This window comes from Aethalodelphis obliquidens, unplaced genomic scaffold (assembly GCF_003676395.1).
Source record: "Aethalodelphis obliquidens isolate GAN/ISIS:26980383/991018 unplaced genomic scaffold, ASM367639v1 scaffold69, whole genome shotgun sequence".
Lineage (NCBI taxonomy): Eukaryota > Metazoa > Chordata > Mammalia > Artiodactyla > Delphinidae > Aethalodelphis > Aethalodelphis obliquidens.
In genome coordinates, this window is record NW_020838013.1 from 1,171,176 (window position 1) to 1,197,623 (window position 26,448).

At 44.3% G+C, this 26,448-nt stretch overlaps 2 long non-coding RNA genes and 9 other non-coding genes across 14 annotated transcripts; 2 read left to right on the forward strand and 9 right to left on the reverse strand.

Annotated features, from left to right (window-relative positions):
• Window positions 1-4,698: 4,698 nt before the first annotated feature.
• Window positions 4,699-8,337, reverse strand: LOC113611465 (uncharacterized). 4 transcript variants are annotated; one of them, XR_003429476.1, is made up of 11 exons: window positions 8,321-8,337; window positions 7,919-7,968; window positions 7,565-7,651; window positions 7,290-7,340; window positions 7,044-7,185; window positions 6,902-6,936; window positions 6,486-6,534; window positions 6,158-6,212; window positions 5,947-5,981; window positions 4,995-5,733; window positions 4,699-4,815 (listed from the first exon to the last, which is right to left on the reverse strand). It is a non-coding gene; the product is annotated as an uncharacterized LOC113611465 (long non-coding RNA). The 4 variants fall into 4 exon arrangements; XR_003429477.1 differs by lacking the exon at window positions 8,321-8,337 and having other exon boundaries at window positions 4,995-5,024; window positions 5,267-5,733; window positions 7,919-8,275; XR_003429478.1 differs by lacking the exon at window positions 8,321-8,337 and having other exon boundaries at window positions 7,044-7,208; window positions 7,919-8,279.
• Window positions 5,102-5,227, reverse strand: LOC113611627 (small nucleolar RNA SNORD22). Its single transcript, XR_003429529.1, has one exon. It is a non-coding gene; the product is annotated as a small nucleolar RNA SNORD22 (small nucleolar RNA).
• LOC113611626 (small nucleolar RNA SNORD31) lies at window positions 5,492-5,560 on the reverse strand. Its single transcript, XR_003429528.1, has one exon. It is a non-coding gene; the product is annotated as a small nucleolar RNA SNORD31 (small nucleolar RNA).
• On the reverse strand, window positions 5,811-5,880 carry LOC113611625 (small nucleolar RNA SNORD30). The gene has a single exon (XR_003429526.1). It is a non-coding gene; the product is annotated as a small nucleolar RNA SNORD30 (small nucleolar RNA).
• LOC113611620 (small nucleolar RNA SNORD29) lies at window positions 6,050-6,116 on the reverse strand. Its single transcript, XR_003429522.1, has one exon. It is a non-coding gene; the product is annotated as a small nucleolar RNA SNORD29 (small nucleolar RNA).
• Window positions 6,319-6,445, reverse strand: LOC113611628 (small nucleolar RNA SNORD22). The gene has a single exon (XR_003429530.1). It is a non-coding gene; the product is annotated as a small nucleolar RNA SNORD22 (small nucleolar RNA).
• LOC113611622 (small nucleolar RNA SNORD28) lies at window positions 7,007-7,081 on the reverse strand. The gene has a single exon (XR_003429523.1). It is a non-coding gene; the product is annotated as a small nucleolar RNA SNORD28 (small nucleolar RNA).
• Window positions 7,413-7,484, reverse strand: LOC113611623 (small nucleolar RNA SNORD27). Its single transcript, XR_003429524.1, has one exon. It is a non-coding gene; the product is annotated as a small nucleolar RNA SNORD27 (small nucleolar RNA).
• LOC113611624 (small nucleolar RNA SNORD26) lies at window positions 7,764-7,839 on the reverse strand. Its single transcript, XR_003429525.1, has one exon. It is a non-coding gene; the product is annotated as a small nucleolar RNA SNORD26 (small nucleolar RNA).
• Window positions 8,338-8,563: 226 nt separating the features above from the next.
• LOC113611466 (uncharacterized) lies at window positions 8,564-10,211 on the forward strand. The gene is made up of 2 exons (XR_003429479.1): window positions 8,564-8,872; window positions 9,902-10,211. It is a non-coding gene; the product is annotated as an uncharacterized LOC113611466 (long non-coding RNA).
• A 6,291-nt stretch (window positions 10,212-16,502) lies between these two features.
• LOC113611631 (U2 spliceosomal RNA) lies at window positions 16,503-16,690 on the forward strand. Its single transcript, XR_003429533.1, has one exon. It is a non-coding gene; the product is annotated as a U2 spliceosomal RNA (small nuclear RNA).
• The last annotated feature ends 9,758 nt before the right edge of the window (window positions 16,691-26,448 follow it).

Genomic DNA, 26,448 nt, shown 5'->3' on the forward strand with positions numbered 1-26,448 from the left:
TAGGGGTGAGGCAATGTAGGTCAAATCTAAAAGAAGCGGTACTTTAGAGGCTCACAGCATAGCCCAACTGTATAAAAGGGATTAATGTCAGACTCTGGCTGAGAACGGGACTTGAAGTCCTGTTTGCTTGGACACTGTGTTAATCTGAACGCGGAACGTTCTGTTCGAAACCCCCTTAACTGAGCTCTACAGCTGTTTGTGTGTCAAAGTGACCGGCCTGGCTGAGATCCTTCAGGCAAGATTGGGATGTTCTATTCTCACTGATAATGATTTCAACTAGCAAAGTCTGATAATCTATGATTTTAGAGAATATGGTTTCTTACAATGTGTCCCTGTGAATAAACAGAAGCAGTTTCTACAAGCTCCCAAAATAAATCCAGAATCTCCAGGGAGGGGCCAAATTAAGGAGATGTGGTAGGCAGAATAATGCCCCTACATGCCCATATCCTAATTCGTAGAATCTCTCATTATGTTACCTTACATGGCAGGCAAAGTGTACTTTGCAGATATGATTAAATTAAGCGTTTTGAGGAGAGATCATTCTGGATTATCTGGTGGGCTCCATGTACATAATCACAAAGATCACAGAGGGAGACAGGAGACTCAGTGTCAGAGTGATGATCTGATGAGCCGTCACTGGCTTTGAAGATGGAAGGGAGTCATCAGTCAAGGAATGGAGGTGGCCTCTAGAAGCTAGAAAAGGCAGGAGCCTCTAGAAAGAAATGCAGCCCTGTTAACACACCTTGATTTTAGCCCATTGAGACCCATTTAGGACTTCTGACCTCCAAAACTGTAAGATAATATATTTTTTTGTTTTAAGCCACCAAGCAATAAAAAACAAAACAAACAAACAAACAACTAATACAGAAGCAAAAGCAAAAGCAAAATTCAGTTTCTTTCAATTCTAACCTTCTCTAAACTCTGCAAGACCCAACCTGGGGCAGGCCACAGCCCCCTGGTGGAGCAGGCTTCAGTCTGTCCAGGCAGGCTGCAGCCAAGCATCCTGAGTGCACAGATCTCTTGGCGGGCTTTTCCCTGTCGGGTCTCAGCTGTCAGGTCCTCCTCTGAAGCAAAGGCAAGTGGGGAGAGCTCTGTCACTCTCTTCTAACGTGACTCCGCCTCTTGCTGCGTGGGTACAGGAGGCTGATAGTGAGAACTCCACAGGAACTTGGAGATCTATTTATTCACGGGGAGGCCATTTGTCCATTTGTTTATGCTTTTTGAGCAGATACCCTACAATGATGAGCAAAATCAGACATGGACCTTGCCTTCATGATGTTTAAGGTTTACTGGGGAAAAGTGAGAGAAGGCTCCTGTGATCCTCCAGGCGAGAGATGAAAGTGGCTTAGGGGGTGTGGTTGGGGTGGCTGTGGTGGCAGAGATGGAGAGAAGTGGAAGAAGTCACAAAGAGTCACTGGCTTTGATAACAAGCAAAGCAAGGCCAAGGGAATATTCTTTCCATGTGGGTGCATTTAAATTTTGTAAGTTAATGTTTTATTTTATGAAAATGGTATAAATTGTCAAGTAGTGTTCAAAGGTTTATAACAACAACTCTCCCCAATTTACAACCCCCTTTTAACTTTTTTTTTTTGGCTGCACCTACAGTGGAAGCTCGTAGTCTTAACCACTGGACCGCCAGGGAAGTCCCCCATATTTATAAATTAATTGAACAATTTTAGACTTTTTTTTGGTGCTTTTGAGAGGAAGATGTTATAAACTTAAAAACCAACATAATATGAAGCAGGTTGAGGAAATGCTTAGTCAGTCTGAAGAGGTGTTTAATTTTTATTGTATCACCCAACCCTTCTGAGAATCTATTGAAGCTTTTCCCAAATAAATGCATAGTTGCCTTATACAATTTTGCATACAATTTCCGAGGAGATTCTTAGAGCTCCCTAAAGCCTGTTCACTAATCTACAAGTTAACAACCACAGCCCCAAAAAGATAGGAGGACCTGTCTGAAGGCATCCAAACACCTAAAAAGAGGCCACATCAACTGGAGGTCCTGGAAGGCCCTGTAGGCAGGCCCACAGAGAGATAGCCTCGGCTCCCGGACTTAAGACTGGCTCCTCTGGGCCTACATCCCCATGTGGCAACTCTGGGTTGGAGTCGGGCCAGAAAAGAGGGCCCAGCTGACCTCTTGATGACCAACCCTACCCTTTTTGCTGATTTGTAGTAGCTCCCTGGCTCCTAGGAATTCAAAATGTCTGCTCCTATTTACACTCTCTGCTGAAATGATCTTATCCAGTGCCCTGGCTTTCCCTCCCATCCGTCACCTGGTGATGACTGATTCCCAGCCTGACTAGTCTATGGTTCCATGCACGATTCCAGGTGCTTTATATGTATTAACAACATTAATTGAATAAGTAGTACTATAATCTTCCCTCTTTTACAGATGGAGAAACTGAGGCACGGTAGGTTAGGTGATGTAATTTTTTTTTTTAAGATTTTTTTGACGTGGACTTCCCTGGTGGCGCAGTGGTTAAGAATCCGCCTGCCAATGCAGGGGACACAGGTTCGAGCCCTGGTCTGGGAAGATCCCACACGCCACGGAGCAACTAAGCCCATGAGCCACAACTACTGAGCCTGAGCTCTAGAGCCCGAGACACAACTACTGAGCCCGCATGCCACAACTACTGAAGCCCGCGTGCCTAGAGCCCGTGCTCCACAACGAGAAGCCACTGCATGAGGAGCCCACGCACCACAATGAAGAGTAGCCCCCGCTCGCCGCAACTAGAGAAGGCCCACACGCAGCAATTAAAACCCAACGCAGCCAAAAATAAATAAATTTTAAAAAGAAAGATTTTTTGACGTGGACCATTTTTCATTTTTTATTTTTTTATTACTTTAGCATCAGTATCTTTTCTTTTTTTTTGCATTATGCGGGCCTCTCACTGTTGTGGCCTCTCCCGTTGCGGAGCACAGGCTCCGGACGCGCAGGCCCAGCGGCCATGGCTCACGGGCCCAGCCGCTCCACGGCATGTGGGATCTTCCCGGACCGGGGTACGAACCCGTGTCCCCTACATCAGCAGGCGGACTCTCAACCACTGCGCCACCATGGGAAGCCCATGTGGACCATTTTTTTAAGTTTTTATTGAATTTGTTACAATATTGCTTGTTTTATGTTTTGGTTTTTTGGCCGCGAGGCATGTGAGATTATAGCTCCCCAACCAGGGATCAAGCTTTTTTTTTTTGGCTGCGTTGGGTCTTCGTTTCGGCGCATGGGCTTTCTCTAGTTGCGGCGAGCAGGGGCTACTTTTCGTTGCCGTTGCCGTGCTCGGGCTTCTCATTGTGGTGGCTTCTCGTTGCAGAGCACGAGCTCTAGGCTCACGGGCTTACTTGCTCCGTGGCATCCCGGACCAGGACTTGAACCCGTGTCCCCTGCATTGGCAGGATTCTTAAACCACTGCGCCACCAGGGAAGCCCGACTCCTATTCTTTCCGGCATTTATCTCAGGGTGCCTGAAAACTCGGCACTATTGACATTGTGTTTGGGGAGTTGGGGAGCTGTCCTATTAATTGTAGGGTGTTTAGCAGCATCCTTGGCCTCTACCCACTAGATAGTAGTATAGCCTACCCACCACCCCCCACAAAAAACTGTGACAACCAGAAGGGTCTCCAGACATTTTTTAATGTTCCCCAGGGGGCAAAATCACCCCTGGTTGAGAACCACTCTGCTATTTCAAATAACCTTGTTTGTTGGCTCTCATTCTGCCTCCTCCTCTTCCTCTAGAATGTAACTAAACATCAGTCAGCAAAAGCAAGAGCACGGCCTTGGCTCTCCCAGCAAGTACACTGCTAGCTTTGGGATGGAGCAACACGTTGGCACTGCTGACACTTACTGAAGTGGGGAGACTGGAGAGGAACGACATGGAATCAAGGTCTGAACGTCTGACTGGTTATCAGGTCAGGGGCAGGTTGCAGAAGTCCAGGCTAGAAATATCATAGACTGAGTCATCACTGTATGGAAGGACTATGAGGGTGCCCCTCATTTTGGAGCTCTCCCCCATTTCTCCAGATTGTCCCAGACTCATTTCTTTCATCTCTTAAGTAGCTGGGCCTTAATCTGAATTCCTATTTGCCACATGGTGAAAATATTGCTTGAGGAAGGCTTCATTATCTACCAAACACCTCTCATGGTGCTCTCTTCCCTCGGGTTTACAGGTCAGCACTGCAGGCTCTCTTACTGCTTGCAGTGCCTCATTCTGGGTTTGTCCTCTGCTGTTCCTCCCACCTTTAAATACAGGTGCTTCCCCAGGCTTCCTCGATGTGCCTTCTCTTACTTGGACCAACCCTTTCATTCTTGTGGCTATACTTACTGTGTTGACCATTCTTATTACTGTATGGCTACGACTGAATTAGCAAAAATGCATTTTCTTTCAGTTAAATTGCCTTTTACTTTACTATACTCCTGACACAAAACGTATTTTATTGAGAAAAGTCTAGTATAAAGTTTTAGGGCACAGCTAAAGGTTAAAGGGTCACCCAAACCCAGCAAACATTCATATAGAACTCCTCAGCTAAGTACAGAGAGAAGGAAAAACTCCTTAAAGGTGTAAGGAGGCTCCCCGAATGGTTCCCTGGGTTAGACAATTCAGCATCAGGCAAACTGCCAAGCTTAAACAGGGTAAAGCCAGTAACAATCTTTCTGGGATTATTTCCTTCTGTCCAGCTAGACCCACTCAAACACAGGAATCAGTGAAGGTTTAAAAAAACAAAGTTTTATTTAGAAAGGCTAAAATGATTGTGTGCTAATTTGAACAGGTAGGTTGTATAAGAAAATTCCATTTTTGATATCCTTAGAGAGTTGGGACTCCTGTAGAGAAAAAAAAAAAAGTTGAGTTTTCTTACCATATGGAAAAGTATATACCACATGGGTTTAGAAGGGCTATCCTTTAAACCAGCTAACATTAAAAGGACTGCTTCCAGATACTTTTCTATTTATCATGGTTAGTCTATTAAATATGTAATATAAGTACATGAATAGATACTTACCATTATGTGTGCTTTGTTCTTTCTTCAGACCTGAAGGAAAAAAAAAACACAACCGATTTTCAACCAGTAATTTATTCCCTCCTTTGCCTTGTTTAGAAATTCTTATGATCCCTCAGACAGTTCCTTCTGGAACAAGCTTTCCTCTTCTCCCCCAGCCAGCCCCAGTGGGTTCACCTTTACAGGCTCTGGGACTAGGACAGGAAGTAAGACATGTGAATATTTCTTCACTGGGAAATTTTAACTTGACCCACCTTGTGTTTACATTTACTCACCTCTTAACTTCAGACTGGAGTTGAACAGAAATATGGCTTACTCCTTTCCCCTGCGAAAGAACGATTGGGAACTAAGTCTCTAAACCACCCCGAGACAAAAGGCACATCTATGTAGGTCTCAACAGACATTTTGATAGAAACCACCACCTAGTCCACAAAGCTTCCTATTGGCTATAAAGCCCACCCAACCTCCCACTATTGTCACCTTTCACTCCAAGGCAAACTCACAGCTCAGAAAATACCTTTCAGTCATAGTGATCAGACTGGGGCGGTACTGAACTCATCACTGGTGAGTGGAAATCTGTCACAGGTGGTTCACAAATGGCCAAAGACAAACTTTGGATTAAACAAGTAATGTCTGCACAGCTATCCAAAGTGCCACAAAAAACCCTGGCAAATTCTATATAGTAGCCACAGATGACAGATTTACCTCAATTAATTCTCAGGCTCCAGACAAGGAGTTGGACCTAAAACAAAAACAAGACTGAATCAGTAAGCTTAATTCCTGCATTAAAAGTTGTTCCCACCTAAGCTATGGTTCCTAGAAAATCAGATTTCCGAGTCTCAACAGCAAATCGTCAGCCGAACGAGATTCCAGGTAAGTCATCATACAGACATGCCGAAAAAGGCCTTTCCTACTCAATACACTGTATCCACCAACGCATATGAAAAACACTGACCTTTGAGCAAACAAGCAGGTAACCGGCAATGGTACCTAGGGAAGGATGAAGCTGTGAGTGATACAAGTTCCTTACAGACAGTATCCCACTGCTGTCTTCTCCAGTTTCTCAGATGTTCAGGTCTTCTCATTATTTAAGTCATAGTGAGCTAGTCTGATTCATCATAGAAACTGCTTACTTGGTGATATATGCCAGACACTAATCAACTAACCTTTCAACGCGGGAGGCTTTCCAGGAGTAATACAGGAACAAGGAACAAGCTGCTCCTGAATGAGAACGTCACGTAATTAGCAACATAGCCAGAATTATTCTAGCTAGGGTTAATGGATAAACCAAGAAAAGCTAAGCAAGTGATATCCGCAGGCATTTGCTGCACCTCAGACACTTCCTTATGGAACAAGCTTTCATCCCCTCTCCCCGTTAGCCCCAGTGGGTTCACCATTACTGGCTCTGGGGCTAGAACAGGGGTAAGACAGAATGCTTGCTCTCCTCACTGGCACTGGAAACAAGCTACAACCAGAAAGGTTACAAGTACTCACGATTCTCAACTCTTTCCAGGAGTTTGACCCTGAGCAGATCAAGAGGCATCTAGGAAATCAAGAAAGATAAAATAAGGGACTTCCCTGGTGGTCCAGTGTTGAGAATCTGCCTTCCAATGCAGGGGACAATGGTTTGATCCCTGGTAGGAGAACTGAGATCCCACATGCCGCGGGGCAACTAAGCCCGAGGGCTCTAGAGCCTGCGTGCCACAACTAGGACCCGACACAGCCAAATAAAGAAGTAAATATTAAAAAGAAAGAAAGATAAAAGATCAAGAAACATCACTATAAGGAACAAAAGAAACCAAAAAGTTACATGGATCAATCAGGGCTTTTACAACAACCCCCCCCCCCCCCCCGAGAGTTATCAAGTCTCACATATAACCTAACTTACAACATTGGGAAAAGTAACTTACTGTAAGACAGATGTATACATCACCATGAGGACAACCTGCAAAAGGGCAGCAAATGGTTATTTCAAAAACACTAGGATGGAATAAAATGTCCTCATTAACAGGAACTGCCATCAGAACTCTAACATGCTATTAAATGTCGTACCTCACGGAGAATCAGCATTACCACTCAAATCATCTGACAGTGACATGTGGGTGAGGGAAGAGCACACCATCACAAGAACCAACTGTGCCGCTTGCTGGGCTGCCATCTCCCTCCCCAGGAAAATCATTCCAAGAGGAACAAGCTGAAAGGAGCAAAAAGGCAACACTGCTCCACTGACCATTTGCTCTCCTGGTTGTGGGCAACACCAGACAGACTACACCCTAACCCCCCCATTTGCAAAATTACCTGCATTCATCCTGGGAGGCAGCTGAATTCCTTAGGATTGGCGATGAGATGCTGGAGACAGAAAAGGGAGGCATTATATGTACCTAAGAATAGCCATTCAAGGCCCTTGAGTATTTGGGGCCCACTTCTCAGTAGTAAGATGACATCACTTTTGAGTTCAGGCATATGCTTGTCATTTTACGTTCATCATGGAGTGGCCAGCGCAATCTGAAGCAGCAAGTCCCATCCAGATTCTGTGCCCCTACCCGTAATTGCATAAAGCATCGTATACCCACCTGGAGCATCGCCATAATGCTTGATCCACACAGGGACAGGTCTTGTCCCATCCTCCAACCCATAAGGTCTTTTGATTTAAACCACATCTGGGAAAAAAAAAAAGAACACCCTTCACTTTTACGTCTCGTAGCCTAACTGTCCCACGTCAGTCCCTTAACACCTCAGGGCTAAAGAGCCCAAACATCGGCCACAAACAGTGCTACTCAGAATTTTTATGTTTTCTCCACTAATTCATCAGAAAGAGAGAGTTCCACTTTTGAGATCATCCCCGTAGCACATCCCGGTAGACTTCCGTATATCCAACAATTAAACCAAAAAAATAAAGGTGGTAAAGGCACGCCACGAGCACTTACTGTAACGAGAACTCTTTGCTATCCTTTAGTGCTCGACGCGCGCCCGAACCCTGAAGACAAGAGAACATCAGGTCAGCACTAGGCTATCTCGTAAACGCTTTGTTTTCCGGAGCTAAGACTGCGTCGGCCGTGCAAGGCCTGTCTCCTCAGAGTTTCTTATCCTCACGGAGCTCAGTACAGGTCTGTGAAAAGACTCTCATCACAGAGAGGCCCGTCGGCACCGCCCCCCATCGCCATGTTGTCCTTCACAAAGCCCCTGTCGCTTCAAGGCCTCAATGCCATGGCCATGTTTTTCTCTCCCCTGCTCCACGAACCCAATACATGCAACTGAGAGAGGCCAAGGCGCGGACACGTTCTCGTCATTTTTTTTTTTTTAAAGTGTAGTCAAACACACACACTTACCAAAATCTGTGGAAGAATGAGACCGAAAGCTTACCGAGAGACACTTAAATAGCATCTCGCAGAGGTCCACGGGATTTGGGGGCGGGACTATGACAGGCGCAAGCGCAGAAAGAGAGGGCGTGCGAGCCTGGTGGCTCGTGGGTAAAGGTTTCCAGAGGAAGCCCGGGTCGGGTGGGAGGGGGAGGCTGTGCGTTCCCTGACGCGGCGGCGCGAAAGCGGTGCGCATGCGCGTTAGGGGTTGTGCCGGCGCGCCTAACGTGCCGCGGCGGGGACTGTACTGCGGATAACTGTGGGACTGAGGCGACGAGTTCCCAGTTTCCCGCGGATCCTGGACTGACGCCCCGTCTCGGTCACAGCTGCCTGCCCCCTCTCCCTTCCCTGAGAGACCCCCCCCCCTCTTGCGCACACACACCTTAAACCCGCGTGCAGGGTCCGACATGATGGACCGCGAACCTTATGAACCCTCGGCCGGCGTCGTCTCGGTTCCACGCCAGCCGCCCAGCGAGCATTCTGGGTCTGGTCCTCAGGGTCCCAGCATGGGGGGCGACTCAGGTACTACTGGGCCCCGGGCCGAGCTCGAGTGGAGGGCCCTTGCGTGGAGCCGTTTCGGGAAAGTGAATCAGGCCGTAGGTGCTTTTGAAATTTTATAACAGCCTTAGGATGTTTTCTCTAACTGGCCACCTCTGTCCTGCTGTCCAGTCCGATTTTACTAGGAGCTTGGCTTGCAGTAGGGCTAATATTAGCTGATATTTAAAGTGCCGCCTTAAGCACATTACGTGAATTGATTATATTTCAGTTCTCCAGATCCCAAAAGAGAGGTTGGTACAGTACACGCATTTTATAGATGAGGGAATCTAGGTGTAAAGACCTCTTGCAGAGCAGCCTACAGCTCCCGCCTGATTGGCGAGGCAGTTCCAGTCACCTGTATACACTTGTTATTGAGGCCAACCGGCATCAATTTATTAATCGTTTGTGGTGGTGTCATTGCGGTGGTTTCTCTTGTTGAGGAGCACAGGCTCTAGGCACATGGGCTCAGTAGTTGTGGCTCGCAGGCTCTAGAGCGCAGGCTCAGTAATTGTAGCACACAGGCTTAGTTGCTCCGTAGCATGTGGAATCTTCCCGGGCCAGGGCTCGAACCCATGTCCCCTGGGTTGGCGGGCGGATTCTTAACCACTGCGCCACCAGGGAAGCCCGAGAGCCTGCACTTTTTTTTTTTTTTTTTTTTTTTGCATTACGCGGGCCTCTCACTGTTGTGGCCTCTCCCATTGCGGAGCACAGGCTCCGGACGTGCAGGCTCAGCGGCCATGGCTCACGGGGCCTAGCCGCTCCACGGCATGTGGGATCCTCCCGGACCGGGGCATGAACCCGTGTCCCCTGCATCAGCAGGCGGACTCTCAACCGCCGCGCCACCAGGGAAGCCCGAGCCTGCACTTTTGATCACTCTGCTTTACTGCTGTCCTCGCTCTTCTCTGGGAATTTGGGGGGCAAGCAAATACACAGGAAACAAATACCATGGTCCCTGGATACTGGGAGAAATTGAAAATTTCTCAATTGTTTTCATTGTTGTCTTCCCCTCTCCAGGAGCCTTAAAAAGACATTTTCCCCTCTAATCCCAACCATGAAGTTGTAATAACACTGATATACTGTATGTCTGTTTATGTTCCACGGACCTTTGGAGGGCCAGAAACCTTTTTTTTTTTCTTTTTTTTTAATATCTAGGGTTTTTTGCCCTCTCCCTACTCTGCAGGAATCCATTTTCACTCCTTTGGGGGCAGTGTTGTCCTCATGCATGTCCCAGCGTAACACAAGTGACAAAACAAGTGTTGAAAGAATTCCAGTATGAACAAAGTTATTATAGATGGAATAAATTCATTTATTCAATAACTATTAAGTGCTTGTGCAAGTACATGATTGGAAAGTTGTAACAAAATGTATAGAAAATGGAACAGATAAGTTATGGAGAATTCAGAAGGTCCAGAGCAGGCAGATAGGTCTAGGGAGGTTGTGTGTGGGCATGGGAATTGGGGGATGCTTTATGGAGTGCCTGGGCCTTGAAGGTTAGATAAACAGAACCAGGGAGGGAATTCAAGTTAAAGAAACAATTTGAGCAACAGGATTGGAGCTGGAAAAGGAAGTGTATGAATATAGTTCATGAAAGATGGGCTGAAGGGGAATCAGAATATAAAATTGGAAAAGATTTCCTGGGGAAGACCGGATGAGGGGGGCCTGGAATGCAAAGCTAAATAATTTGAACTATAGATAAAAATAAACAGTGAAAGTTTTTGAGTAGGGAGGTGATTAGAAATTGAGGGCTAAGATGAGATAAGGACATTAATTAGATTGTCACAGTAGTTTAAGCAGCAGGTAAGTGGATTCTGTACTAACAAGTGTAATGAAAGGGAAATAGGAGAGGATTTCCATCAGAAGTCTTCAACTCATACCTACAGGAATATAGGTAATGCAGTAAGCCGTAGGAACCGGGTGGGGACTCTGGCGATCTAGATAGCTCTGTCTTAGCTCCAGCAGATTGTTGCCTTCCTAGAATACTGTTCTCTGAAAAATCTGATCAAGAGAATCCAGAAATCCAGAATTGTTTATTAATTTGCCCATTGAAAAAGTTGGCATCATCGGGACTTCCCTGGCGGTCCAGTGGTTAAGACTCTGCACTTCCAATGCAGGGGGCGTGGGTTTGATCCCTAGTTGGGGAACTAAGATGCCACGTGCCATGTGATGCGGCCAAAAAAACCCCAAAAAACAAAAAAAATAATAAAATGTTGGCATCTAACTTAAAAATTTTAAGCATTTTCTATGAACCAATCAAAATATGCCTGTGCACAAGAGTGTGAATTCTCAGCATCTTTTGTAGTGATATAGAATCCACTAGAAAGGGGGGGATGTCAAAAACTGGATATTCTTTTTGGAAGCTGTAAGTGGGTTGAGGGGCTTAAGCACCAAAAAAAAAAAAAAAAAAAACCAATGTTCTTGGGAGTTGGAGATCACGGGCGCAACCTTCGCTTAACGTTTAGTCTACCAATATTATTTATCTGTTGAGCATCTACAAGGCACAGGAGATACAACAGGGAACAAAGCAGACAGTCCCCTTATGCTCCCTTGGAGCTTATATTCTGGTGGAAAACACAGACAAATAATATGTCAAGTGCAGTTAAATGCTGTGGTGAAAATTGGACTTCCCTGGTGGTCCAGTGGTTAAAACTCAGCACTTCCACTGCACGGGGCACAGGTTCGATCCCTGGTTGGGGAAATAAGATCCTGCATGCCGTGAGGTGCGGCCAAAAACAAAAAACAAAACAAAACAAAAAAACAAAACTATGGTGAAAATTAAGTAGGGAAGGAGAGAGGGAGTGCTGGGGCAGAGGGGGAGGAATTGTCATTTCACTCAGAGAGGGACATTTGTGCAGAACTCTGAAAGAAATGGAGGAGAGAGCCATATGAGGTAGAATGCTCCAAGTAGGACTGCAGCACTGGGCTGTGCTTACTGATTTATAGGTTGTGGTTAGGATTTTTAAAACATAACTGGGGAGGTATTATATACGTCAAGGTGAAGTTTGGTGGAAATAATGCAAGTTTCATTACCCATGAAATAAGTGAATGCTGGACATTTTTTCCTTTGAATAATAAGGTTAAAAGAGGATGTTGCACAAGTGAAGAATGTAGTAGTCAAATTAAGTGAAATGTGTGCATGTGTGTGTAAACATATTTGCTAGAATGGTGCAAAAAGGCTGGGGTGTCAAGTAATGGGAAATGAGATAAACAAGGTGAAACAATTGGTGGAGGGTGTTAACATCTATTAAGTGCTTTCCATGACACCTTCCAGGCACTGTACTAAGTGCTTTATATATATTACCTCAATTCAAAAAATAGTAGTTTTTATGGTTACCATCCCCTTTTTACAGATAAGAAAACTGAGTTGTTGTTGTTGTTGTTTTTATAACATCTTTATTGGGGTATAATTGCTTTACAATGGTGTGTTAGTTTCTGCTTTATAACAAAGTGAATCAGTTACACATATACATATGTTCCCATATCTCTTCCCTCTTGCGTCTCCCTCCCTTCCACCCTCCCTATCCCACCCCTCCAGGCGGTCACAAAGCACCTAGCTGATATCCCTGTGCCATGCGGCTGCTTCCCACTAGCTACCTACCTTACGTTTGTTAGTGTATATATGTCCATGCCTCTCTCTCGCCCTGTCACAGCTCACCCTTCCCCCTCCCCATATCCTCAAGTCCGTTCTCCAGTAGGTCTGTGTCTTTATTCCTGTCTTACCCCTAGGTTCTTCATGACATTTTTTCCCTTAAATTCCATATATATGTGTTAGCATACGGTATTTTGTCTTTTTCTTTCTGACTTACTTCACTCTGTATGACAGACTCTAGGTCTATCCACCTCATTACAAATAGCTCAATTTCGTTTCTTTTTATGGCTGAGTAATATTCCATTGTATATATGTGCCACATCTTCTTTATCCATTCATCCGATGATGGGCACTTAGGTTGCTTCCATCTCCGGGCTATTGTAAATAGAGCTGCAATGAACATTTTGGTACATGACTCTTTTTGAATTTTGGTTTTCTTAGGGTATATGCCCAGTAGTGGGATTGCTGGGTCATATGGTAGTTCTATTTGTAGTTCTTTAAGGAACCTCCATACTGTTCTCCATAGTGGCTGAACCAATTCACATTCCCACCAGCAGTACAAGAGTGTTCCCTTTTCTTCACACCCTCTCCAGCATTTATTGTTTCTAGATTTTTTGATGATGGCCATTCTGACTGGTGTGAGATGATATCTCATTGTAGTTCTGGTTTGCATTTCTCTAATGATTAATAATGTTGAACATTCTTTCATGTGTTTGTTGGCAGTCTGTATATCTTCTTTGGAGAAATGTCTGTTTAGGTCTTCTGCCTATTTTTGGATTGGGTTGTTTGTTTTTTTGTTATTGAGCTGCATGAGCTGCTTGTAAATTTTGGAGATTAATCCTTTGTCAGTTGCTTCATTTGCAAATATTTTCTCCCATTCTGAGGGTTGTCTTTTGGTCTTGTTTATGGTTTCCTTTGCTGTGCAAAAGCTTTGAAGTTTCATTAGGTCCCATTTGTTTATTTTTGTTTTTATTTCCTTTTCTCTAGGAGGTGGGTCAGAAAGGATCTTGCTGTGATTTATGTCATAGAGTGTTCTGCCTATGTTTTCCTCTAAGAGTTTGATAGTTTCTGGCCTTACATTTAGGACTTTAATCCGTTTTGAGCTTATTTTTGTGTATGGTGTTAGGGAGTGATCTAATCTCATACTTTTACATGTACCTGTCCAGTTTTCCCAGAACCACTTATTGAAGAGGCTGTCCTTTCTCCACTGTACATTCCTGCCACCTTTATCAAAGATAAGGTGTCCATATGTGCGTGGGTTTATCTCTGGGCCTTCTATCCTGTTCCATTGATCTATCTTTCTGTTTTTGTGCCAGTACCATACTGTCTTGATTACTGTAGCTTTGTAGTATAGTCTGAAGTCAGGAAGCCTGATTCCTCCAGCTCCGTTTTTCGTTCTCAAGATTGCTTTGGCTATTCGGGGTCTTTTGTGTTTCCATACAAATTGTGAAATTTTTTGTTCTAGTTCTGTGAAAAAAGAAAACTGAGTTTTATATAAGTTACTTATCCAAGGATAGTATAGCTAGTGTGGCAGAGCTGTTATTCAAATCCAGTCTCTACTTTTGACCCTGTTAAGAAAAATTATCCAAAACTTGGAAATAGGCAAAAGTTATTACTAGGTGTCCTTTTGACGGAGAGCAGGCCCACCTAGCTTGGGGATTATCTGGTTTTCCAGGGGGTGTGTACCTTTGTTTGATGTCCTTTTTACTATTGCTTTGGGTATTTTACAATTTGATAAGTTTGCCTTGTAAGACATTAGGTGATTTTATATCTATGTATTAGAATGCAAATTCATATCATTCTTGCCTGGACTCTTTTTTTTTTTTGCGGTACGCGGGCCTCTCACTGTTGTGGCCTCTCCCGTTGCGGAGCACAGGCTCCGGACACGCAGGCCCAGCGGCCATGGCTCACAGGCCCAGCCATTTCGCGGCATGTGGGATCTTCCCAGACTGGGGCATGAACCCGTGTCCCCTGCATCGGCAGGCGGACTCTCAACCACTGCGCCACCAGGGAAGCCCCTGATGTCCTTTTTACTATCGCTTTGGATATTTTACAATTTGATAAGTTTGCCTTGTAAGACATTAGGTGATTTTTTGTTTGTTTGTTTGTTTGTTTTTTTGCGGTACGCGGGCCTGTCACCGTCGTGGCCCCTCCCGTTGCGGAGCACAGGCTCCGGACGCGCAGGCTCAGCGGCCACGGCTCACGGGCCCAGCCGCTCCGCGGCATGTGGGATCTTCCCGGACCGGGGCACGAACCCGTGTCCCCTGCATCGACAGGCGGACTGTCAACAACTGCGCCACCAGGGAAGCCCTTGCCTGGACTCTTGACTGATGATACTCTTTTTCTAGAATTCTCTATTGAACCAGTTTTAAATCTTATTCATTCTCATTAATTAATAGGTTGAATAAAATCTTTGACATGTGTTTACTTTATATTTTTATGAGTCATGTTTTCATTTTTAAAAATTATACTTTAACAACCCCTGTGGTACACTGTCTTTTGTTGATCCATTTATTTATTTATTCAGAAAATATTTACTGAGAGTCAGAATTTAAATTCAGGAGGTCTGACTCCCGAATTGGAGCTTTAGACAGTGTGCTAGTGTGGCTCTAACACCATGCCTCCCTCTGGCTAGCATCGTATCTTGCTTCCTCTTTCCAGCAAATGTCTTTACCTTTAAAGAGCTGGCTACACCTGCATTACCTGGGAGCCTGTTAGAAATGCTAATCTCAGGTCTTTTCACAGGCCAAATGAATTAGCATTTGCATTTACACAAGATCCCCAGGTGATTTGTATGCAAGCTAAAGCTTAAGAAGCACTTGTTCACACAGTTGCTGCCCACTTCTAAAGACACTTCAGTCATCCTACTTGATCTCTCAGCAGCACCTTACCCTATTGACCCATTTCCTATTTCTTAAAACACTGTTTCCACAGTGCTTGGGACACTGCCCTCTCCTAGCCTTCCTCTTATGTTTCTGCTAACTTCTTCCTGATCCTTTGAGGTACATCTTCTGGCCCATTCCTCTAACATTAATGTTCCTCCAGTTATGTATTAGGCCCAACTTTTTACTTACTCTGCCTGGGCCACCTTATCCACTCCCGTGATTTTAATGACCACCGTTATGCCTGTAGCTCCAGCCCACGATCTTTCTCCTGAGCTTCAGAGCTGTGCATCCAGTTGCCTTCTGGTTGAACATTGTCACGTGGTCCACAAACTTCTTAACTTTTCCAGATTGAATTCAACCTGCTTCTCCTGTTTCACTCAATTGTCCAAGCTCCCCCACTGCCACTACCCTAATTGAGGCCTTTGACCCCAAGGTTTTTACAACAGACTTAATCTGACTCCCTGACCCTGGTTTCCTTTCTTTAGTCCATTCTCCATCTTGAAGCTGGAGTGATCTTTCTATATAAAATATTTGGTCCAGTCTCATGTCTCAGTTCATAACTCTTCAGTGCCCCTCCGTAGTCTTTAGGTTATCGTCCAGATCATCATTATGGCCATTGAGACCCCTTTGCCCCTTTCCTTACTGCCACTCCCTCCCCAAGACAGATCCGCTCTGCCTGCCCACCATAAACTTCCTGAGTTTAGAGATCATGTCTGTGTAAATCATCATTGTATCCCTATTGCCTAGCAGAGTAGAGGACACAAAGTAGGACCCAATATATACTAATTTATCCCTATAAATTTTTGAATGATCTTTTTCTAGCCCCAATTCATTGATAACCCTTCTTATCAAATGAGGTGCTTAGAGAGGTCTGGTGATTTTGCCCAGAGAGCAACCCTGCCCCCACCTGGCAGCAAGAGGCACTGCTTCACTTAATGGATGAGGAGGTATGCAAATAACTAGTTCTTTGCCAGGAACTGGGAGATAAGACAGTAACTTAAGTTATTTGATAACAGAATTTCCTGGTCTCTGGGGAAGATGAGGATGTTGATGGTTGTAAGGACATGCTTACAAGCTGTGTTTGTGGACCTGAGTGAGGAAAGTTTGGGACAGGAAGAGATGATGGGGAGTTAATACAGATAATATCAATTCTAGGCCTTTTGGCTAAGATGAAGTGTGGTATCTGTTCTTATCAGTTTAGTATCTATGTCCTTTACCTGAGGACAATGTATTACATTGAGTTTTGGAACAAGGAGATAGAATAGGAGCTTGTTTTGTCAGCTCCATGCATCAACCTGGCATTGCAGTACTTCTAGGAGTAGTGTACCCCTTTGGGGATATTTAGTTGTTAAACAAGAGATTTGTTAGCTATAACTTTGGTGAAATTATGTTTCCCTTAGAAAGAATAAGCATGATAAACTATGGCAACTGGATTCATTAGTAAAGGATTTGGTTATGGACTTGTAAGAGGTACTATAAACCATATGAAGTAGTCCAGAATTAGGCTAACAAGTATATCTGTTAATTCAACAACCAGTAATTACTTTATGTAATGGCAGAATATAGCAGTGGTCACCAAACTTTTTTGATTGCTCCCTATCAGTTAAGAAAAAAGCTAGAGGGAATTCCCTGGCAGTCCAGTGGTTGGGACTCTGCGCTTTCGCTGCTGAGGGCCTGGGTTCAATCCCTGCTCCGACAGCTAGGATCCCGCAAGCTGCACAGCGCAGCCAAAAAAACCCCCCCAAAAACAAAAGAAACTCGAACACCCTAATATGTGACGATTTTTTAGGGTAAATTATATTTTATGTACATTATCAATTATTTGAAAAGGTAGAAAATTTTTCAAAGGATGAAATATAAATAGAAATTCACATGGTTTGTTTGTAAATCATTGTATTGGCTAAGAGGATGCCTGAAATTAGAATCCTGGGTTCATCTTATGCTTTCTGATGAAAGCCAAGTCATTTTGTCTGTTTGGTGGTTTAGTGCTTCTTTCATGGTGGATTCTTTTTGGTGGACATTAATGTGTGATGCAGAAATCTTTGGCTTTGTGCACTCTCCCATATGTCCATCACCATTCTCTGCCCCAGACCTCATTGCCTTTGATCTTCTAGTCCTTTTCCTTCCAGTCCTCTAATCAGATGGCCAGGCCATTGGCCATTGACCTAGAATGTGTATATATTCTCACCTTGGGCTATTTCTCCTTCTACATAAGGTGGATCATCAGGTGTATAGCTGGCAGATTTTCTGTCTCCACTGTCTTTCAAGACCACTTCTGAATGTGACTGTCATCCATTTTCAGTTGGCACTCATAAGTTAACCCATCTGTAAATCATGCTTGGGCTTTTACTTCCTCCCTTAGCAGGTTACACAAGACATTCCTTATGACTATGGGTTCTTTTGCACAAGGGGTGGGGATGCTTTTAGATGTATGGTGGATAGCAAGAGGTCTGGGCTACCTGCTCATGCAGTTTGCTTGTGTCCTCTGGTTCTGCTTAGTCTTGATTCTGAAGGTACCATTTCTATCTTTTGAAAGACTGCTGCTGGTCTGGTCTGACTCTTTGACTTAACAGGTCCAACTTATAATGGCAGCAGTTCTGACATAACTCATAACTCGTAATGGGAGCAAGTCTGACAACCAACTCATAATGGGAGCATTTCATGGTTACTTAGTGTTTCATAATGAAGTATTGCAATAACAGGCTGAGAGTTTTTTCTCAAAAGGCATGTATTTGTCTGCTGTGGACAGCCTGGCCTTGCTCTAGAATTTCAAGCCCCTGCTTTGCCCATTGGGGCTTGCCATAGGCTCCACACTGCATGATTTTCCACCCTCTTATGTCTCTTGGATGTTATGTCCTAAATGGCAGGGCTTCGTGCATTGCAGCTTGGACCTGCTGCAGAGCCCTTTCCTACTCTGGGTTGCACTCAAAGTTGGCAACTTACCATGTCATCTGGTGTATAGGTGGGAGCTTTATTTCTAGGAGTGGATAAGATAGGCACCATCCACACATCCTTTCTGTCTTTTATGGTGGCACTAATCTCTGTCCCTCTCCCCTTACTCCCTAGGATATGGTCATTTCTTTTTATTTACTATCATGGCTGAAGAGTGGGGGAGTTTCAGAGATTTCTACATTGCCTTTCCCACTATGATAGCTCTTCTCTCTTACACTAAGGACCCAAAGTAGAGGTTATACCAACTCATGAGTATATTAGTTCCACTAAACACTTGGGGACTGAAGAAATTACCTCTTCTGATGGGAATCATGATGATGCTTTGGGTCTCTAGGCATCAGTGTCAGCTCAGATCCTGTGTCTAAAATGCTGAAAATATTTGCATATTCTCCTTTTCCAAATGTATAGTCATCTGAATAGATGATGAGTTCCCTTTTGGGAAGAACTGGGAGAGTCATTATAGTTTCATGATCCTTCCTCTAGGGACTTGGTTTTGGATGTGAAAATTGGCTCAGATCCAGGAACTAAGGAAGAGATTTTGGCACCATTTATTTATTTTATTTAAAATTTTTTATTTTATTTATTTATTTACACAGCAGGTTCTTATAGTTATCTATTTTATACATATTAGTGTGTATAAGTCAATCCCAATCTCCCAATTCATCCAACCACCACCACTCCCCACGCCACTTTCCCCCCTTGGTGTCCATACGTTTCCATACGTGTCCATACGTTTGTTTTCTACATCTGTGTCAAAACTTCTGCCCTGCAAACTGGTTCATCTGTACCGTTTTTCTAGGTTCCACACATATGCGTCAATATATGATATTGTTCTTCTCCTTCTGACTTACTTCACTCTGTATGACAGTCTCTAGATCCATCCACATCTCTACAAATGACCCAATTTCGTTCCTTTTTATGGCTGAGTAATATTCCATTAATATTCCATACGTACCACATCTTTCTCCAATCGTCTGTCGATGGGCATTTACGTTGCTTCCGTGACCTGGCTATTGTGAATAGTGCTGCAGTGAACATTGGGGTGCATGTGTCTTTTTGAATTATGGTTTTCTCTGGGTATATGCCCAGTAGTGGGATTGCTGGGTCATATGGTAATTCTATTTTTAGTTTTTTAAGGAACCTCCATACTGTTCTCCATAGTGGCTGTATCAATTTACATTCCCACCAACAGTACAAGAGGGTTCCAATTTCTCCACACCCTCTCCAGAATTTGTTGTTTGTAGATTTTCTGATGATGCCCATTCTAACTGGTGTGAGGTGATACATCATTGTAGTTTTGATTTATATTTCTCTAATAATTAGTGATGTTGAGCAGCTTTTCATGTGTTTTTTGGCCATCTGTATGTCTTCTTTGGAGAAATGTCTATTAGGTCTTCTGCCCATTTTTTGATTGGGTTGTTTTTTTAATATTGAACTGCATGAGCTGTTTATATATTTTGGAGATTAATCCTTTGTCCATTGATTCATTTGCAAATATTTTCTCCCATTCTGAGGGTTGTCTTTTTGTCTTGTTTGTAGTTTCCTTTGCTGTGAAAAGCTTTGAAGTTTCATTAGGTCCCATTTGTTTATTATTTTTATTTATTTATTTATTTTTTTCGGTATGTGGGCCTCCCACTGCTGCAGCCTCTCCCGTTGCGGAGCACAGGCGCTGGACGCGCAGGCTCAGCAGCCATGGCTCACGGGCCCAGCAGCTCTGCGGCATGCGGGATCTTCCCGGACCGGGGCACAAACCCGCGTCCCCTGCATCGGCCGGCGGACTCTCAACCACTGCGCCACCAGGGAAGCCCCCCAATTTGTTTATTTTTGTTTTTATTTCCATTACTCTAGGAGGTGGATCAGAAAAGATCTTGCTGTGATTTATGTCAAACAGTGTTCTTTCTATGTTTTCCTGTAAAGGTTTTATAGTGTCCAGTCTCCAGTCCATTAGGTCTCTAATCCATTTTGAGTTTATTTTTGTTTATGGTGTTAGGGAGTGCTCTAATTTCATTCTTTTACATGTAGTTGTCCAGTTTTCCCAGCACCACTTATTGAAGAGACTGTCTTTTCTCCAGTGTATATCCTTGCCTCCTTTGTCATAGATTAGTTGACCATAGGTGTGTGGGTTTATCTCTGGGCTTTCTATACTGTTCCGTTGATCTATATTTCTGTTTTTGTGCCAGTACCACATTGTCTTGATTATTGTAGCTTTGTAGTATAGTCTGAAGTCAGGGAGTCTGATTCCTCCAGCTCCATTTTTTTCCCTCAAGACTGCTTTAGCTATTCGGGGTCTTTTGTGTCTCCATACAAATTTTAAGATTTTTTTGTTCTAGTTCTGTAAAAATATGCCACTGGTAATTTGATAGGGATTGCATTGAATCTGTAGATTGCTTTGGGTAGTATAGTCATTTTCACAATATTGATTCTTCCAATCCAAAAACATGGTATATCTCTCCACCTGTTTGTGTCATCTTTGATTTCTTTCATCAGTATCTTAAAATGTTCTGAGTACAGGTCTTTTACCTCCTTACTAGGTTTATTCCTAGGTATTTTATTGTTTTTGTTGCAATGGTGAATGGGATTGTTTCCTTAATTTCTCTTGCTGATTTTTCGTTGTTAGTGTATAGGAATGCAAAAGATGTCTGTGCATTACTTTTGTATCCTGCAACTTTACCAAATTCATTGATTAGCTCTAGTAGTTTTCTGGTGGCATCTTTAGGATTCTCTATGTATAGTATCATGTTATGTACAAATAGTGAGTTTTACTTCTTCTTTTCCAATTTGTATTCTTTTTATTTCTTTTTCTTCTCTGATTGCCGTGGCTAGGACTTCCAAAACTATGTTGAATAATAGCGGTGAGAGTGGACATCCTTGTCTTGTTCCTGATCTTAGAGGAAATGCTTTCAGTTTTTCACCATTGAGAATGATGTTTGCTGTGGGTTTGTCGTATATGGCCTTTATTATGTTGAGGTAGGTTCCCTCTATGTCCACTTTCTGGAGAGATTTTTTTTTTTTTTTTTTTTTTTTGCGGTACATGGGCCTCTCACTGTTGTGGCCTCTCCTGTTGTGGAGCATAGACTCTGGACGCGCAGGCTCAGCGGCCATGTTTCACGGGCCCAGCCTTTCCGCGGCATGTGGGATCTTCCCGGACCAGGGCACGAACCTGTGTCCCCTGCATCGGCAGGCGGACTCTCAACCACTGCGCCACCAGGGAAGACCTGGAGAGTTTTCATCATAAATGGGTGTTGAATTTTGTCAAAAGCTTTTTCTGCATCTATTGAGATGGTCATGTGGCTTTTATTCTTCACTTTGTTAATATGGTGTATCACATTGATTGATTTGCGTATATTGAAGAATCCTTGCATCCCTGGGATAAAACCCCACTTGATCCTTTTAATGTGTTGTTGGATTCTGTTTGCTAGTATTTTGTTGAGGATTTTTGCATCTATATTCATCAGTGATATTGGTTTATAATTTTCTTTTTTTGTAGTATCTTTGGTTTTGGTATCAGGGTGATGGTAGCCTCATAGAATGAGTTTGGGAGTGTTCCTTCCTCTGCAATTTTTTGGACGAGTTTGAGAAGGATGGGTGTTAGCTCTTCTCTAAATGTTTGATAGAATTCACCTGTGAAGCCATCTGGTCCTGGACTTTTGTTTGTTGGAAGATTTTTAATCACAGTTTCAGTTTCAATTTCATTACTTGTGATTGGTCTGTTCATATTTTCTATTTCTTCCTACTTCAGTCTTGGAAGGTTATACCTTTTTAAGAATTTGTCCATTTCTTTCAGGTTGTTCATTTTATTGGCATAGAGTTGCTTGTAGTAGTCTCTTAGGATGCTTTGTATTTCTGCAGTGTCTGTTGTAACTTCTCCTTTTTCATTTCTAATTTTATTGATTTGAGTCCTCTACCTCTCTTTCTTGATGAATCTGGCTAATGGCTTATCAATTTTGTTTATCTTCTCAAAGAACCAGCTTTTAGTTTTCTTCATCTTTGCTGTTTTCTTTGTTTCTATTTCATTTATTTCTGGTCTGATCTTTATGATTTCTTTCCTTCTTCTAACTTTGGGTTTTGTTTGTTCTTTCTCTAGTTCTTTTAGGTGTAAGGTTAGACTGTTTATTTGAGATTTTTCTTGTTTCTTGAGGTAGGCTTGTATGGCTATAAACTTCCTCTTAGAACTGCTTTTGCTGCATCCCGTAGGTTTGGGATTGTCGTGTTTTCGTTGTCATTTGTCTCTAGGTATTTTCTGATTTCCTCTTTGATTTCTTCAGTGATCTCTTCGTTGTTTAGTAACATATTGTTTAGCCTCCATGTGTTTGTGTCTTTTACATTTTTTTCCCTTTAATTGATTTCTAATCTCATAGTGTTGTGGTCAGAAAAGATGCTTGATATGATTTCAATTTTCTTAAATTTACCAAGGCTTGATTTGTGACCCAAGATGTGATCTATCCTGGAAAATGTTCCATGTACACTTGAGAAGAAAGTGTAATCTGCTGTTTTTGGGTGGAATGTCCTATAAATATCAATTAAATCTCTCTGGTCTCTTGTGTCATTTAAAGCTTGTGTTTTCTTATTAATTTTCTGTCTGGAAGATCTGTCCATTGGTGTAAGTGAGGTTTTATTGTCCTCCTCTATTATTGTGTTACTGTTGATTTCCTCTTTTATGACTGTTAGCAGTTGCCTTATGTATTGAGGTGCTCCTATGTTGAGTGCATATATATATATAATTGTTATATCTTCTTCTTGGATTGGTCCGTTGATCATTATGTAGTGCCCTTCCTTGTCTCTTGTAACATTCTTTATTTTAGTCTATTTTATCTGATATGAGTATTGCTACTCCAGCTTTCTTTTGATTTCCATTTGCATGGGATATCTTTTTCCAACCCCTCACTTTCAGTCTGTATGTGTCCCTAGGTCTGAAGTGGGTCTCTTTTTTTTTTGCGGTATGCGGGCCTCTCACTGCGGTGGCCTCTCCAGTTGCGGAGCACAGGCTCCGGACGCACAGGCTCAGCGGCCATGGCTCACGGGCATGTGGGATCCTCCTGGACTGGGGCACAAACCTGTGCCCCCCGCATCGGCAGGTGGACTCCCAACCACTGCGCCACCAGGGAAGCCCTGAAGTGGGTCTCTTGTACACAGCATATATATGGGTCTTGTTTTGTATCCATTCAGTGAGCCTGTGTCTTTTGGTTGGAGCATTTAATCCATTCACGTTTAAGGTAATTATTGATATGTATGTTCCTATTACCATTTTCTTAAGTGTTATGGGTTTGTTTTTGTAGGTCCTTTTCTTTTGTGTTCCCACTTAGAGAAGTTCCTTTAGCGTTTGTTGTAGAGCTGGTTTGGTGGTGCTGAATTCTCTTAGCTTTTGCTTGTCTGTAAAGCTTTTGATTTCTCCATCGAATCTGAATGAGATCCTTGCCTGGTAGAGTAATCTTGGTTGTAGGTTCTTCCCTTTCATCACTTTAAATATATCATGCCACTCCTTTCTGGCTTGTAGAGTTTCTGCTGAGAAATCAGCTGTTAACATGGGAGTTCCCTTGTATGTTATTTGTCGTTTTTCCCTTGTTGCTTTCAATAATTTTTCTTTGTCCTTAATGTAAGGTCGGATCTTAACAAATGGCATCACGAAACAGAGGAAAGCTTCAAGTGAGCTTTATTAAGGAGCACTCCTGGGTGAGGTTCACTGGTCCGAGAGAAAGGGGCCAGAGAAGTCGCGCCCGGGCGAGGGTTTGGGCAGAATTTGTAGGGGAAGAAGGGAAAAGGGTGTGGTGAATCCGGGAGGGCGCAGGGTATTCCTTATTTGGTGGTCTTTTCGGGTATCGTGGCAATATATGGTGCCGGTTGCATCAGTCTTGGGACCGTTAGTCCCGCCCCTCGAAAGGCAGGAAGGCTGGGCTGAAAGTCCCCAGGTCAGTTCCTGGAACTGGCTGGTCTGGAAAGTCTCCAGGTCAGTTTCTGGAACTGGGTGGTCCGGAAAGTTTCGGTCTGATGCAACCTGTGAGTCTGATTGCGTTCCCCTGCCTTGGGCTAGTTGGCCTTACATCCCGACATCTTTGGTGTAATGGGGCGGCGTTCTGATCTCTGGCTACTTCTTGCTGAATGGGGGCATCGAAAGAGGAGTCAGGCGACCAGAGGTCCGAGGCTTAAGGGAGACCAGTGGGGGGTTCTGTAGGAATCAAGGTGTAAGGGCCGAGGAGCATTTGGTTTGTGGCCACCCGAGAGACTTCCTCCATGCACCTGCAAAGGAACCTAAGAAAACAGGGAGCAAGCATGAACAAGATACAGATGAGAATTAAGGGGCCTAAGATTGGTGTTAGCCAGGTATAGAGGGTGGATTGCCACCAATTGGGAATTGGGGAGGCGGACTGTTGGTGTTTGCGTTGGAGTTCTTCTCTTAAGCGATGGAGGGCGTTTACGTTGTCTTCGACGAGTCCTGTTTCATTGATGTAATAGCAGCATTCCTCCTGTAGGAAGACGCAGGTACCTCCTTTGTTGGCCGTCAGGAGATCCAGGGCTCGTCGATTTTGGAGGGCAACTTGGGCTACTGAGGTGATCTGGCGCTGGAGGGAGGTGATGGAGGCGGCAGAAGCCTCGATGGCTAGCTGGAGTTTCTGTTCTAGGTCACGGGATGTTGAGACACTGTGTGTTAGGGCTCCTCCCCTGATGCCCGCAGCAACGAGAGAGGAGGCGAGGGAAATGCCTGCAACCATAGGGAGAAAGATGGCCCTTTGGCCCTTAGAGGTCGAGGGCCCACATGAGTGCTATCAGTTCAGCCCTTCGAGAGGTTGTCCCTTCTGGGAGGCGGTTGGCCTCGATAGTGGTTGAGATGGTTACTCCCGCGTAGGCCGCCCGTCGGCATCCGTCAGGACCGAGTCAGGACTGAGTATCGAACTACCATCCACAAAGAGAGTGTGGTCCGGATTTGAAAGAGGGTGTCAAAGAGTCCCTCTCTTGGTGGTTTGAAGGCTTCTATGACATGAGGGCAGGAATGGGATGGAAAGCCCCCGGTGCCAGAGATAGGCAGGAGGGAAGCCAGGTTCAGGCGAGGGGAGAGATCAAGAGAAATAGCTGGGTTTTCAATGAACAGTAGGTGGAACTCCTGGATGCGGGAGGGGCCCAGGAGGGAGAGAGACTTGTGGCCTAGGAGGTCGACCAGCCGGTGGGAGGAAAACACGGTTAGTGGGTGGGCCAGAGTCAGTTTGAATGTTTGGTGAGTTCAGCTGCCGCTGCTAGGGCCCAAAGACATGGTTGCCATCCCCGAATGGTTGGGTCTAGCTGTTTGGAGAGGTAAGCCACGGGGCGGTAGGAAGGCCCTACAGGCTGGGCAAGGAGTCCAGTGGCTATTCCGGCCCGTTCATCCACAAAAAGGTGAAAAGGTCATTTGGGTTGAGCAGAGAAAGGGAAGGAGAAGATATCAGAGCGTTACGGAGGGTGAGAAAGGCCTGTCGAATGGCGGAAGGAGAGGTGAGGGGTCCTTGAGGGGTTTCTTTAGTGGCTAGATATAAGGGTTTAGTGAGGAGAGCAAAGTTAGGGATCCAGTGCTGGAAAAATCCTATAAGGCCCAAAAAGAAGAGAATTTGTACCACTGTTTCCGGAGGCTGGAGTTCACGGATAATCCGGGTGCGGTCGGCTGTTAGACCTTTTGTGGTAGGGGTAAGGTGGAGCCCCAGGTAGGTTACAGAAGATACAGATAACTGAGCCTTGGCTGGGGAGACCCGATAACCGCGAGAGCCAAGGTAATTGAGGAGATCTGCAGTATGTTGACTTGAGAGGCTGAGAGATGGGCTACAAAGGAGGAGGTCATCTACATATTGAAGGAGTGTGCTGGGGGTAAGGGAGCAGGAAGTGAGGTCCCGTGCCAGCGCCTGACCGAAGAGGTGAGGACTGTCACGGAAGCCCTGGGGAAGAACTGTCCAGGTGAGCTGACTGGAAGTATGAGTATGCGGATCCGTCCAGGTAAAGGCAAAGAGGAAATAGGAGTCGGGATGTAGGGGGATAGTGAAAAAGGCATCTTTGAGATCCAGAACCGTAAAGTGGGTTGTGGATGGGGGGATATGGGAGAGCAAGGTGTATGGGTTTGGTACTACTGGGTAGAGAGGAATTATGGCCTCACTGATTAGTCAGAGGTCCTGAACCAGGCA